This window comes from Pinus tabuliformis, chromosome 1_1 (genome assembly GCF_031772625.1).
Source record: "Pinus tabuliformis cultivar Carrire ecotype Pingquan chromosome 1_1, CPIR1, whole genome shotgun sequence".
In the NCBI taxonomy this organism is placed as follows: Eukaryota; Viridiplantae; Streptophyta; class Pinopsida; order Pinales; family Pinaceae; genus Pinus; species Pinus tabuliformis.
The window spans coordinates 878,764,570-878,779,062 of record NC_142297.1 but is presented as its reverse complement, the minus strand read 5'-3'; the positions used below and the strand labels follow the sequence as shown (position 1 = coordinate 878,779,062).

Here is a 14,493-nt window from a genome sequence, read left to right as displayed (position 1 = left end):
TTGATTTCCTTAACTTAAGGAAACTACTGCAGTTGGTTTTCATAAGTTAAGGAAAGACTGCAGTTTAAATTCCATAATTTTAGGCAGCAATTTTGCATAAACTAATGGAGCTTAACATCTTTTAATTAATGTTTAACAACTTTTCTTCTCGATTTTCAGCCTAAATATTTTTAACAATTCAGAATAAACTAAAATAAAATAACAATAATAAATAAATTTAATAACATTTTTTAACAATACCAAATAAACTAAATAAAATAACAGTGGTAAATAAACTTAATAACCACAATTATCGATGTATCACTAGGTATTACAGCGACTTACTTTCAACTCATATAATAAAATTGTCATAATTTAAATTTGAAAGCACCTATACTTAAAATTTAATTGATGACACTTAACATTATAGGTCCAATGTCAAATATTAAATCACGTTACAACGACAGTAATAAAGAAAGGGACGATTGGAAGTGCGAAAAGACATTTGGGAGAATCTGGAAAAAGTGAAAGGCAATGTTCACATGCTTTGAAAGACGTGGTGGGCAAGCTTTCCGATATCCGATAACCTTCAAAAATATGACATCAATCATACGAATAATCTATTTATATCTTCTATTTTACGAATAATCTATTTATTTCTTCTATTTTTAGAAAGCGGTGCCTAATTGTTTTATGGATTAAGCGATTTTTTTTAAAATTGAAATTTGATAAGTGCGTGCTCAAAATTTATTTTTTCGCAAATTTGACTGTGAATACATTCACAAAGGAAAAATTAAAACATGAAGTTATAAAAGGACGGTTTTATATCTTTGGCTTTTTTAAACTACAATTTTCAATACGAAGAAGTAATTAAATTGATTTTATTTTTCTTTATATATTATTATTATTATTATACAGTTTGAGTAAGTTTAATGGTTAAGAGCATGTATTTTTTTTCAAAAGGTCACAGGTTCAAAAGGTCACAGGTAGAGTATGTATGCCTTTGTAGACTTAGCAGTCAAATCGCTGCGTGGAGGATCTTATACACCAATTTGGTGTCTGGCTTGGCTGTGACCTTAAAAATAGATATTATTATTATTATTATAGATTTGTAATTTGAATAAGTTAGATGTATATAATTTTTTTTGGAAGTTAAGAATGAAAAATATTGTCCCTCGAGTAAATTACATTAATTAATCTGAAAAACGTCCCTTGTCCCACAAACAAGGGGGTCTCATACATCAATTTGGTGTCTGGCTTGGCTGTGAGCTTAAAAATAGATATTATTATTATTATTATAGATTTGTAATTTGAATAAGTTAAATGTCTATAATTTTTTTTTAAAGTTAAGAATGAAAAATATTGTCCATAGAATAAATTACATTAATTAATTTGAAACACAATTTTAGTATCAAAATAAATCACTAATCTGAAAAATATTTTTAAAATTTAAAATCATATTATAAGAGATTTAAATTTAATTAATAAAATTATAACATCTTACAAAATAACAAATCATTTTTCTTTATATAATTTTTTAAAATTAAAATTATGTTATAAGACATTTATATTTCTATTAAAATTGATAACATCTTACAAAATAACAAATCATTTTTATTTATATAACTTTTTATTTCTTCTCTTCTGTTTTAATAAACTTTCCTTACTAAAAAAACTTAAAATTAGTATTTGAGATATCTCAATTTAATTAACTTTTATTAAAAAAATCATTTCTTAAATAACAAAAATAAATAATACGTTATTCTTCTATCTCATATTAAAATAAATTCATAAACTTAATTAACAATATTAATTAAACAACCATCAATTATTACTAACAGTATTTTGCATTATTTATTACATAAATAATTTAAATAATAAATAATATAATAACCATCCAACAAAGATATAAAAAGAATTGCACAAACCGTACTATATCATGTATCCAGTATCATTAAGCATAGTTTTTACCCGTTATATTATATTTAATATATTTTTATTTTGATTTTGACACAGATCCGCAGAAATACGGGGCCACTGTAAATCTGCCGTCACGAATAGTTTTTACCCATTCTATTATATTCTATTATATATTAATATAATATATATATTGATTTTGACCGACAGATCCGCCGAAAAGTGGGACACTGCCGTCACAAAAGCATAAATTTCGTGAGGAATATTATGTCATGAATTCAGTAGAAAACAATTTCTTGTATCCTAGATGTGTTGCGTAAGGCTTTCTATGAAACTCATCTAATAACAGCTACTTGACAGACTTTTGGTTGGGAATATAAATCTTATTTCTGAAGGTTAACAATTTATTGGGGCTAATTCTATACTCCAACTATTTCCTTTTTTCTTGAGCTTCCAAAGCTTGCTGCCATAAGAATGTGTATTTCGGGTCTCTGAGGGTGGCCTCATGGATAACCTCTGGTAGGTGGGATTGTGCTTGGTTGAATTGTAATTCATAAATGTAATGTACTTTTCGTCTTAAAGCATTTGCGATTTGGTTTTCTTCTCCTTTAAGGTGTTTCATGTCAAAGTCAAACTCGCTCAAGAATGCGGTCCATCTGACCTACCAAGCATTTAAACTGGATTGGTTAAATAAATTTGAAAGACAACTGTGGTCAATTAATAACAGAAATTTCTTTCCCAGAAGATAATGTTGCACATTTTTAATGCATGCACAACTGCAATCAGCTCCAGATCATAGGCAGAATAACGTTGTTCATACTCCTTCGGTTTGCGTGATTCATAGGCTATGTCTTTTCCTTCCTGAGTTAATACTCCACCAATGCCTTCTTTGCTTGCATCCATACATACTACAAAATATTTTTCCAGATCTGCTACTTTTAGCAACGGGGTGATCGTGAGAAGCTTCTTTAATTGCTCAAATCTTTGCTGGCATTTTGCTGTCCAGTGGAAAGCACGCCCCTTTTTCTGCAATGAGGTCATTGGAAAAGCTATTTTTGAGAAGCCTTTGATAAACCGGCAGTGATACTCTGCTAGGCCCAGAAAGGATCTTATGTCAACGACATTTTTCGATGTGGTCCATTCCATGATAGTTATGACCTTTTCTGGGTCCACTGCTATATCTTTTGTTGAAATTACATGGCCTAACTACTGGATTTGATCCTTGTAGAAATCACACTTGTTGAATTTTGTGTACAGCTAGTTATCACGCAAAACCTACAATATTGTTCTTAAATGTTGCTCATGTTCCTCCTGATTTTTGAATAGAACAAGATATCATTGATAAAAATAAATACAAATGTATTCAGAAACCACTGGAAAATGCCATGCATCAGGCTCATGAAAGTGGCTGGAGCATTGGTAAGGCCAAAAGGTAGTACCACAAACTCATAGTGCCCATAATGAGTTCAAAATGCGGTTTTGCAAATGTCTTCATCCTTTATTCTGATTTTATGGTAGCCGGGCCTTAAGTCGATTTAGAAAATATGCTAGCTCCTTGTACTTGATCGAATAGATCATCTATACATGGTAAAGGATACTTGTTTTTGATGGTCAGCTTGTTCAGCTGACGGTAATCGATGCATAATCTTAATGTCCCATCCTTTTTTCGTACGAATAGTACAGGGGCTCCCCAAGGGGACACACTAGGGCGAATATAACATTTATCTAACAGTTCCTGAAGCTGCATTTTTAGTTCTGTTAATTCAGGAATGCTCATGCGGTAAGGGGCTTTAGAAACAAGAGCTTCCCCAACCACTAACTAAATGGGAAAATTGATGTCTCGCTTTGGTGGCAACCCAGGAATGGATTCAGGGAATACATCCACAAATTCTTGAAATACAGGTATGCTCTCTAAGGAGGTCATCTTATTCTTATTATTGTTGTATCCTACTTGGACAACATAAATTTGGCAGCCTTTCCTTATACATCTTCCAAGCTAGTTGGTTGTAATAGGGCGCAATTTAACATTCTTCTTGATTCCTTGAATTTCTTCTCGCTGCCCGGTCTCGATAAGATAACTGACTGATTTTTCTTTACAATCCACTAGAGACCAACGACCCTCCAACCAATCCATTCCTATCAATACATCATACGAACCCAAAGGAAGGATGTTCAAGTCAACATGAATCCGCTGTCTTGAAACTGTTATTGGTCAGTTTCCTGTTTTGCAGACACTCTCCTTTTTGTCCCAGTGGCTAGTTGTACTAGCCAAGGTTTCTTAAATTTACTACTTTGCAGTTTACATTGTTTTACCACGTTAGCATTAATGTAGCTTAAGCTAGCACTTGGATCAAATAAAACAAAAACATGTTGATCAGCAATCATACCTTCACATTTGATCATAGTGGGTTGATACTCTCCTTGATGATCATACAAGGGAGCATTGATTCTGGGCATGCTTCTTGCAATATCTCCCATGGTAGATGCTTCTTGCATGTTTGGTAGTTGTTCAGTTCGAGCCTTGTTCGAAGAGTTCTTATAATAGTGTGCTTCCCCACATCCCCAACATTGCAGTGGCAACTTTGGTGGTTGGTCTGTAATGGTTCTGCTAGCTCCTTCCAGCTCTATTCTTAGTATAAGTCTGAGTTCTGGGCATAATAATTGCAAATTTTCCAAAAGTTCTTTGTTGGTTATTTCTGCCATTTACAACTTTTTGTTGCCTGTTTGGTGGTACGTTCCTCATTTTCTTGTCAATGACTCCCTTAGGTCCTTCATTTTTCTGCCTCATCTGCTGAGAACAGATGCAGACTTTATGTATGACATCATCCATTGTTTTAGGATACTCGAATTCTAATTTTTCTATCATGAAATTTGGCAAGTTGCTAATGAACCGTTGAATTTTTGCTTTCTCTTATTTCATATATGGAACGTACCGTAACAGGTAAGTAAACCACTTCAAATACTCGTCCATGGTTAAGGCTCCCGGCCTTAACTCATGGAACTCCTTAGCCTTTTCGTCGTAGTAACGTTCAGTTAGATATTTATCTTTAAAATGTTTTAGAAATTCCTTCGACATTACTTGCTCTTCATCTATCTTCCTCATGGTTTTAATTTCTTCCCACCAAAGGGTGGCCTTTCCCTGTAGTTGGTAAACTGCTAGACGAGCCTTAAGTTTTTCAGTATACTCGTAAAGCTAAAAATATTTACCCATATCGATCAGCCAGGCTTCCGCTACTTCTTCAGATTCCCCTTCAAACAGCAATGGTTTAATTTTCTTTAACTCACCTTGTAATTTTGTCTTCTGCCTTTTCGTCCTCTTTTGATCAAACACATTATCTAAGGGCCCTTCTTCTTCCTCCTTATGGCCTTCTGTGGATTCCGCATTATCCTCCCCATTGTTGGCAGTTGGGATCTTTTCTCTGTTTTTTGTACTGGGGTCAGGACCACGTTGATTTTGTCGATCGGATAGAATTTTAAGGGTCTTCTCCTGTTCTTATCTTAGTCGCTCGTTATCTGTCCTCAAGTTAATCATTCCTGATCGTAGTTGTTGTACAGTTTCCAGTAGAACAATGTTGGCTTGTCGCGATTCCTCTCTCGGGTGTACCCATAGTTCTGGGTTTGTCTCCCAATAAGGTATTTTGGGTCTGGGGATTCTTTTCATTTTTGTCTTGTGCTGACTTCTATTCTTTCTTCTCTCTTCTATGTTCATATACATCCAAACTCAGTTTATGTAATTTATATATAGCAAGATTACAAAAGACATAATGCATTGTAATAAAACAACCCAAAAGTCTCAGTATTTGAGCCTAGGCTCTGATACCATTTGTAACATCCATAACTATATAAAAACAAAATTTATAAACCATACACAATAAAATAATTAATCTATGACTATAAACTGATTAATGTCAATGGAGACGATGCCACCCACAGTCTACACATGTTACATGGGCGTGGGGATGTGGAATTGGATCCTCGTTGGACTCCACTTTCCTCTTTTAAGGGCAGCATTTAAGAATACAGTCTTGGTCCTTACCTCGGGGACATCTACCTCATTATGGCAGGAGAACCCCGAGGTCCTCTTCATCTCGTTCACCGCAGGCTTCATAACTTTGCATTTAACTCGGCAACTCTAATATTTTTGAAGGTCATCCATCTGGTGCGGTCCTTGTCATTAAATCTCGGATGATCCATGGTCCTAGTTGCCTGAAAACGATAGGTAGGGTTAATACCCTTTTGCTGTGAGAAATAAGTCATTTGTGCTCACCTCTGTTGTGGTTCTTCCACTCTGCGGTCCGGTTGATAGAATGTTGGTTTTGGTTTTGGAATCTGCCGTCCATGTCCTGCCGAGGCTACATGCCTCTCCCTCAGGTATGATCAATCGCTATTGAAGTTAAATGTTTGTTGACTATGTTGTCACTCTGTTTAAAGTGGATGAGATGGGTTTCATCTCTGTCTTTCATATGCAGGATTGTATTGATACAAAAAGGGTTTCGTTTTGTCGAGCAAGAGTGAACTCCAGATGGAGCAGTTTAGCTTCCTCTGGCTTCAAACTGTATTCAACTCACCTCATTTGTTTTGTTTATATTATTTTCCCTTTTTCTGAGTATTCGATACGGGTTTTCCTTGTTTGCAACAGGTTTGGTTCGCGGCTCCAGGAGGATTAGTTTCTGCTTCAGGTAAAGTCTATTTCAGGTTCTATCGTTTAAATTTAGTTCGAGGCTGCTAAATTAAAGCTGACCTTGCTTGGTTATTTGTTTGCACAGGTAAGGAATTGATGGCTTTCATTCGACCTTGCAACCCGACCATATGGAGCCTCCACATTCTAAAAACTGCCATGTTGTCTTTCTCTAGGTGGGTTGGCCGAGAACTCCTCATGCGTCGAGCTGTGAAGCTTGCCTCTAATTTTCTAGGAGCTAGAAATTGTATAAAGAAAATGGGACTTGGGCCTTGTGGCTGGAATACCTCTGCACAAGGGTTTATCTATGTATTTAAGTTAATATTTAAATCGGCAAGCCCGATACTTGAACTCGTATTTGAATTTGATTAAATATGCATTTTGGTTTGTTTCTGGTAACCAACGGAGGCTGGATGGTGGTTGGGTATTCATATGATGTTGTAACTTATTGACTCCTCTGCCCATATGTTACGAGGCTTTATTATATATAAATGTTTTTTAAGTTGTCTTCAATGCCGAGAAGGTTCTGAGATTTGTTTTGCATGTAATGAATCGTTGTTTTAGGTTCTCTGCGAATAATTTCTAAATATACAAGCTCGGTTTATTGTCTCTATTCTATGATTTTTGAGGGTTCGAAGCTTTAACGAGCCTGGGCATTCAGCTCTCGAAGGGTTCTTACCGAACTTGTCCTAAGCTGAGTCCCTACCCTCCAATATATATATTTTCCTTCACTCAAATGTGACTAGTATCAGTTTTTTTGTTTATGTTTTACTTGGCTTGCTATGAATGTACATCAATCACCGTATTGTTTTCAGGAAAGTTATTACTCTATTTGAGTATATGATTTTATTACTATATTTGAGTATATGATTTCGTTATACAGCATAATTGCTATAGACCTGTTAAGCACAAGAAGTCTAGACTTCGAATAATATTTGTCTGAATCAATGTTTGACTGTTGTTCTCTTGATTCTTCAAGAAGTAAGCTAGAATTCGTTAGTAGAATAATACCATCATGAAAAGCAGCATTAATTATTTTTGTATTATCTATTCATGTATTCAAGCAACTGTGTATTCTATTTCTGTATATAATTTATTCAAGGTTCATTTCTGCTTATTTCTATGTCAGAGTAATACTACTACAGCCTTCTTAGTTGTTAAACTAAATATCTTTCATTACAGTAAATATTAATTTATATCTTAAGGTAATAAATAACTGTTAGTCATAATGATAAATACAATCCAAGTTTAAATCCCTTGATTTAGAAGATCTCTCCTTCTAGCCTTGGATCTGGCAACTGCGTCCAGAATCCCCCTCTAATCTCTTCCACTGTTGTCAAGAACAGTCAGCTTGGTACCTTGGGCATCAGGAAACTAATGGAGCCTCAAGTCGCGTTTCTCCCCCTTCCAATCCCCACTGGTTCCTTTCTTTTTCCCTTTTCAAGAGAAAGAATCAGAGAACTGCCTATCACACTTTTCTAATTAGCAGTTCATAAAACTGTTTTTCTAATTCCATTCTCAACTGAAATCAAAATCTTTTAATTAATGTTTAATAACCTTTCTTCTAGATTTTCAGCCTAAATCTTTTTAACAATTCATAATAAACTAAAATAAAATAACAATGGTAAATAAATTTAATACCATTTTTTAACCATGCAAAATAAACTAAAATAAAATAACAATGGTAAATAAACTTAATAACCACAATTATCGATGTATCACTAGGTATTACAGCGACTTACTTTCAACTCATATAATAAAATTGTCATAATTTAAATTTGAAAGCACCTATACTTAAAATTTAATTGATGACACTTAGCATTATAGGTCCAATGTCAAATATTAAATCACGTTACAACGACAATAATATAGAAAGGGACGATTTGAAGTGCGAAAAGAAATTTCGGAGAATCTGGAAAAAGTGAAAGGCAATGTTCACATGCTTTGAAAGACGTGGTGGGCAAGTTTTTCGATATCCGATAACCTTCAAAAGCATAAATTTCGTGAGGAATATTATGTCATGAATCCAGTATCATTGAGGGATAGTTTTTACGAATTATACTATGTATTAATATATAATGATTTTGACCGACAGATCCGCTCAAATACTGGGCGACTGTACAGTGTAAATCGGCCGTTCGTCACAAATTTGTGAACAGGGTGGGACTCCTGTAAATCTATTGACTATAATACAAAAGAGTCTGAGCATGCGATACTGCAAATCTATCGACTATAATACAAAGGAGTCTGAGCATACGATTAAGCATGGGATTTTTTGAATTCTCAAATTTTTTTATAAATTATATATTTTTGATTATATAAATATATTTAATTTATAAAAAAATGATAAATATAACAGAAAAAATATTAAAAATAAAATTCCAAAACATCTATAAAAATAAAATTCGAAAACATCTGGACTACTACGCTTGATACAAATTGCCTCGGAACTCTCTACTGCATGCGAGCCACAAAATACAATTATGAACCTCCTCTGCTACTTCAGCAAAAGGAATGCGGCGACTTACATCAGCTAAAGCTAGGCCCAGAAACGCGATCAGATATTACGATGGAACCGCTTGCTTCGCCTGCGAGAGATGGACCATGAAGCAGAAACGGCAAAGGCCTGTCTCGGATTTCAGGAATCTCAACCTCTGCCTCCAGCATCCTCACCGCTTCTGCCATTCGAGGTCTGAATGCCACCATAGCATGCGCACACAGAATACCCACCAAAACAAATCTCTCCATCACACTCTCCACCACGCTCTGACGGATTCTCTCGTCTATTATTTCATTGGTCCTGCCTTGTTTCACTAGGCTCCATGCCCAATCAGTGATGAGATAACTGGAGGCCGACTCCGCAGAGGCGTCCAAAGCCCTTCTGCCGGTCATAATCTCGAGCAGCAGAACCCCAAAGCTATACACATCGTTCTTGTCTGTCAACTGACCGTAGAGAGCGTATTCGGGGGCCATGTAGCCATGCGTCCCTACTACTCTACTCGTCAAATGGAAGCCTCCTACTTTACTCATCATCCTCGCCAGACCAAAATCGGCCACACGGGCATTCATATCCTCATCAAGCAGGATGTTCGTGGCTTTGATGTCTCTGTGATAAATTGCGGACTCTACGCCATTGTGCAGATAAGCCAGCCCCTTGGCAATCCCCATGATGATGTTCCTGCGCTGCGGCCAGCTCAGAGGTCGGGCGTTCGACTTTTCTCCAAAGATATGGTCATCCAGACTACCATTGGGCAGGTAATCGTATACCAGAAACTGTTGATGCTCTTCTCTCTCGTCGCTGGCCACGCAGCAACCCCTCAAAACAGCCAGATTCCGGTGCCTGATGTTATTGATGATCTCCACTTCGTTCAGGAATTCAGAATCTCCTTCCGGTGTGGAATTTATAATTCTTTTCACAGCGATGGGCTGAGAATCCATAAGCGTTCCCCGGTACACCGTTGCGAAACCTCCTTGGCCAATGACGTTGGCATCGCTGAAATTATCGGTGGCATCCCTGATTTCTTCAATGTCGAACCACAATGGCCCGGTGTTAGGTCTCACGGCGGAGTTCATTAGATTTCCGTTCCGCAGCACGAATTGCTTGTGCAGTACAGTGTTATGATCATTTTTTGTCAGTCGCAGACAGTACAAAATCCCGACAGCACAGATAAAGAGAAGGACCGCGGCAGTGCCGATGAAACTGTAGGCCCAAACTCGGCCATGCGAGGCGGTTTGAACAAAGTGCAGGCGGAAAATACACTGTGCAGTACTCCGGCTCTTGGGACCGAATTCATTAGCTACTCCGGCGGCATACAGAAGCGTGAAATAGTAGCATTTCAAACTGGTTGCATCTGTCAAGTTTGTGCTGCGGTCTGCCAACATCTTGTGAACGAGCTTTCCACTATCGGTGCATTCATAACAGGCCTCCAGATCTGAGAGGTCGCCTCTGCAGGCCGAGTCCACTGGAGTAATCCCCAGTTTGCGAATCCAGTCCTCCTTGCTTTGTATGCCCGAGCACAGAAGGGGGCTTGATACAAAGTGTGACGTTATATTATTCAAACAGATTGCTACCAAGTCTGGCGAGAGAGCCAGAGAATGGAGCTGCTGCTGAAAGAGGCCGAGACAGGATACTGCAGAGGCAATGCTGGGAAGCTCGAACATGGATACATCTCTCAAATACTGAGCTAATCCTATGCCAAACAAGCCCTGCAATGTCTGGCAGCAATCGGGTTTAATGATGGCGGATTCACAGGAAGACTTGTCCCACGGCAAGTGGCGGACATAATCAAAGTTCATCGGACACTTTACATCAGCATATGCCCAATTCAACAGCCACAGAAACAGCAGCAGAGTCTTCATCTTCATTTTTCTTCTGGTAACTCCCGGAAGGTTACAAATCGCAGAGACTGATAGATAACGCCAATCCATGCATGGACACTGCCCCTGCAGAGATATTTCCCCTATATTAATGCTTTAAATTCTGCAACTTCTGAACTGTTAATGGATGGTAGGTAGAGTGTGAAAGGAATGACCGGAGCTGCTAAAGTTGGTCTCTGAGTCTCCTGCACCTCCACTTCTTCGAAGATCAAAGGAAAGACCGGAGTTGTTTCGGTGTATCCCTATTTCTTCCGAAATAAAAGTAAAGACGGAAATTTGAGGGAAAATCAGAGTTACTTTTCATCATATTTTATTATAAAGGTAAAGAAATATACAGTAAAAAGCGATAATATCTATATCTGTTATTATTTATTTATGATTGATTATAATTAAATGGATTACCTTTTTCTAAATATGCACTAATTCCTAATTATAATATTAAAATAAAATTAAATCGATATTTTTAAGTAACAAATTACACTTTCTTTATATTTTTATTACTAAAAATCTTATTAATCCATCCTTAAAAATCGCTGAAAGGAAATGGATTCGTCAATGTCAGTCGTTACAGTGTTTTTAATGTTAATCTGAAATAAAAACTGCTAACGAATGACACTTTCTTTCATTTTTTTGAAGTTAAAAGCCTTTACCAAATGTTTAACGATATAATTCAGGTTTTCGGAAGATTTTTATAATTAGGCAGCAATGAGTCGGCAAGAGCTAACCAGCCATACATTGGGTATTAAATGCCCTTATGTACGCTGGCCAACTATGTATGCCATGTATGTCATAGGGGCGCTGCTGCGTTTATCTCCGGCGGGCACCTTTATCGCCTTTCCGGCAGCTAAAACAGCAGGCGACGCTTTGTGGGAAGGCATTTACGCAGTGTACAGTACAAGAAGCTGTAACGAATTCAATTCTCTGACATGGAATCTTTCTGCACTTAACTTTTATAAAGTATAGATTTATTTAAAAAAAAATATTAACAGCGTTGCATGGCTCGCATTATTTAGATTTTTGAAATCGGTGATTATTCTTTGTCACCTTTATTTCTCAAAAGAATAATATGTTATGTAGAATATTTCAATAATAATTCCCAACGGGGTAGATTTTTACTTAAGATTTTGAGCTATTATTATCGAGTTCCTTATGTTTGTTTTTTCTTCCTATATATTTTTTTTCCAATTAAAAATAATATTGAATTAATACTTTTAAATTTTATAATAATTACTCATAATTTAATAATATATATCTATTTTAAATACAAATCTAACATGACTTTAGAGGAATCAATTTTCTTCACGTTCAAATTTCTTTACAATATAAAATACAATGTGTTATTTTTTATTGTTTAAATTGTATTTTTAAACACGGAATAAAATGAGTATATAACAAAATAAACATTTTAACCATAAAAACTTAATTTTTCATGATATATTCAATTTTTTTTTAAATGATATATATACACAATTGACATTAAAACATTTTACATAACATGACACAAATTAAAATGGTTTTCTATTGTTAACATATTTTCAAGTATATGTCAATATTAATTCGTATTAAAATATTTTATCAATAACCAAATTATAAGATTTAAACATCTTACTCACACATTTTTTTACTTCCAATTACCTTACAACATATTCATTTTTTTATTATTATAGAATTCGTATTAAAATATTTTATCAATAACCAAATTTTAAGATTTAAGCATCTTACTCACACATTTTTTTACTTCCAATTTCTTTACAACATATTCATTGTTTTTATTATAGAATTCTTATTAAAATATTTTATCAATAATCAAATTATAAGAATTAAACATCTTACTTACACATTTTTTTACTTCTAATTACTTTAGAACATATTCATTTTTTTATTGATGATGATGGTGGTGGTGGTTAACATCCATTGAGACCAAACTTTGGTCTATCGGACCTAAAGAAAAGAATTATTTAGTTTGATTTAAGATTTTATTCCTATGCTCAAAAATCTTGCAGAGAAGCCTCCCTAGTTCACTGTAATTTTGACAAGTTAAAAGGTGAATCATTTAGTTTGATCAGCATCAATATAGGTCTCGACTATGTGTATACACCATGGTTGTCATTTTTCTTGGGATTCTCATACCGTGGTTCTTTCAGTAAAATACTCGTTAATGTACTTTTTTTTGGTTTTGTAATATCATTCACCTTAGATGTCCAATCATGTTATAACTGAATTCATGTGTCCAATTATGTACATTATATTTGAGGTGAACTAATTATTCTTAACCTACTAGTGGTTCAGCGAATATTATTGTAGCTTCGTATGAATTTAATTTTAATTTCAAGTTTCAGATGCTACCTCTTTAATAGTGTTGATTTCCACCTGGATGGATGCCATGGGAATAAATGAAAGTAACAAAAGAAGGTTATTTACATCTGGTTTGTTGCTTTTCACAACATTGGTGAAGTATAAGTCATTTCTGATGCAAACCCTAGCTATATCCATATCTATATGATGACAGGCCAAAAATAGTTGATGCGTAATCTAATGTGAGATGAAGAATTCCATACCATGAAACCCTCCTAATGTGAGATGAAGAATTCCATACCATGAAACCCTCCTAGGAACATTGATGCATAATAATGACAAACTCTAACCTACTATGAAGTTAATTTTCTTAGGTACATGGTTTGCCCTAGAATGATGCAATGTACGCATATATCAATGAAGCCCTACATGCCCATGATGCCTTTGAAGATGCCATAATCTTAATAAATAAAGTTAATAAATAAAGAACACAAGTTATTGTATGAGACAGATTCTTCTCAAAACTGAAGGAGGGTCAACAGCTTATGTCCTTTGTACATTTCCATATGGTTGTATGCCCTGCAGAGGTTTTAGAAAATCTTGACAAAACCACCCTATTATATATTTTATCTAGTTCCATTGTTGGTTCTGTTCTGACTACAAGTTGATGCTTTGTGCTGCCTCTTGCCTTCTCTTGGCATACTTCTCCAAGATTTGAAGCCTTTCTTGCTCAAATTCCTTCTAAAAAGTTACTTCCTCTTGTAAGTGTATTAATTTTAACTCCTTTCTCCTTTTATCATGAGCTTCAATAAGCTCTTGCCTCTGTTGTTCATATTCTTCAGTATCTTTGACGCTCATTTTGACAATAGCAGTTTGCCTTGCAATCTCTTCCTCAATTCTGCCACAAAAGCATTAAAGTGGAAAACCATAACAGAAAAGAGATTAGAACTCTCTGCTTTTCCAGTCTTTGAAACCTTGTACGATGAATTTCAATTATAAAGACAAGCATGTAAATTTCTATTGGTTAAAAGATTGTCTATAAAGAAAATTTAGAGATTTTGTATCTTTATGTCAGGCAGACAAGAAACAGCTAGCTACAATTGGTAAATGAAGAAGCCAACAAGAATCACAGTGCTTTACAGTTAATAATGTATAATTTCTTGCAAAGCACACACGGATCAGCTCAACATAATATACATTTTGTTTCATACAACATGGGAGAACTCATATCTCTTCCAACTACTTTT

At 35.3% G+C, this 14,493-nt stretch overlaps 1 pseudogene; it reads right to left on the bottom strand.

Annotated features, from left to right (window-relative positions):
- Positions 1-9,017: 9,017 nt before the first annotated feature.
- LOC149217137 (putative receptor-like protein kinase At1g11050 pseudogene) lies at positions 9,018-11,156 on the bottom strand (annotated as a pseudogene).
- Between the last annotated feature and the right edge of the window lie 3,337 nt (positions 11,157-14,493).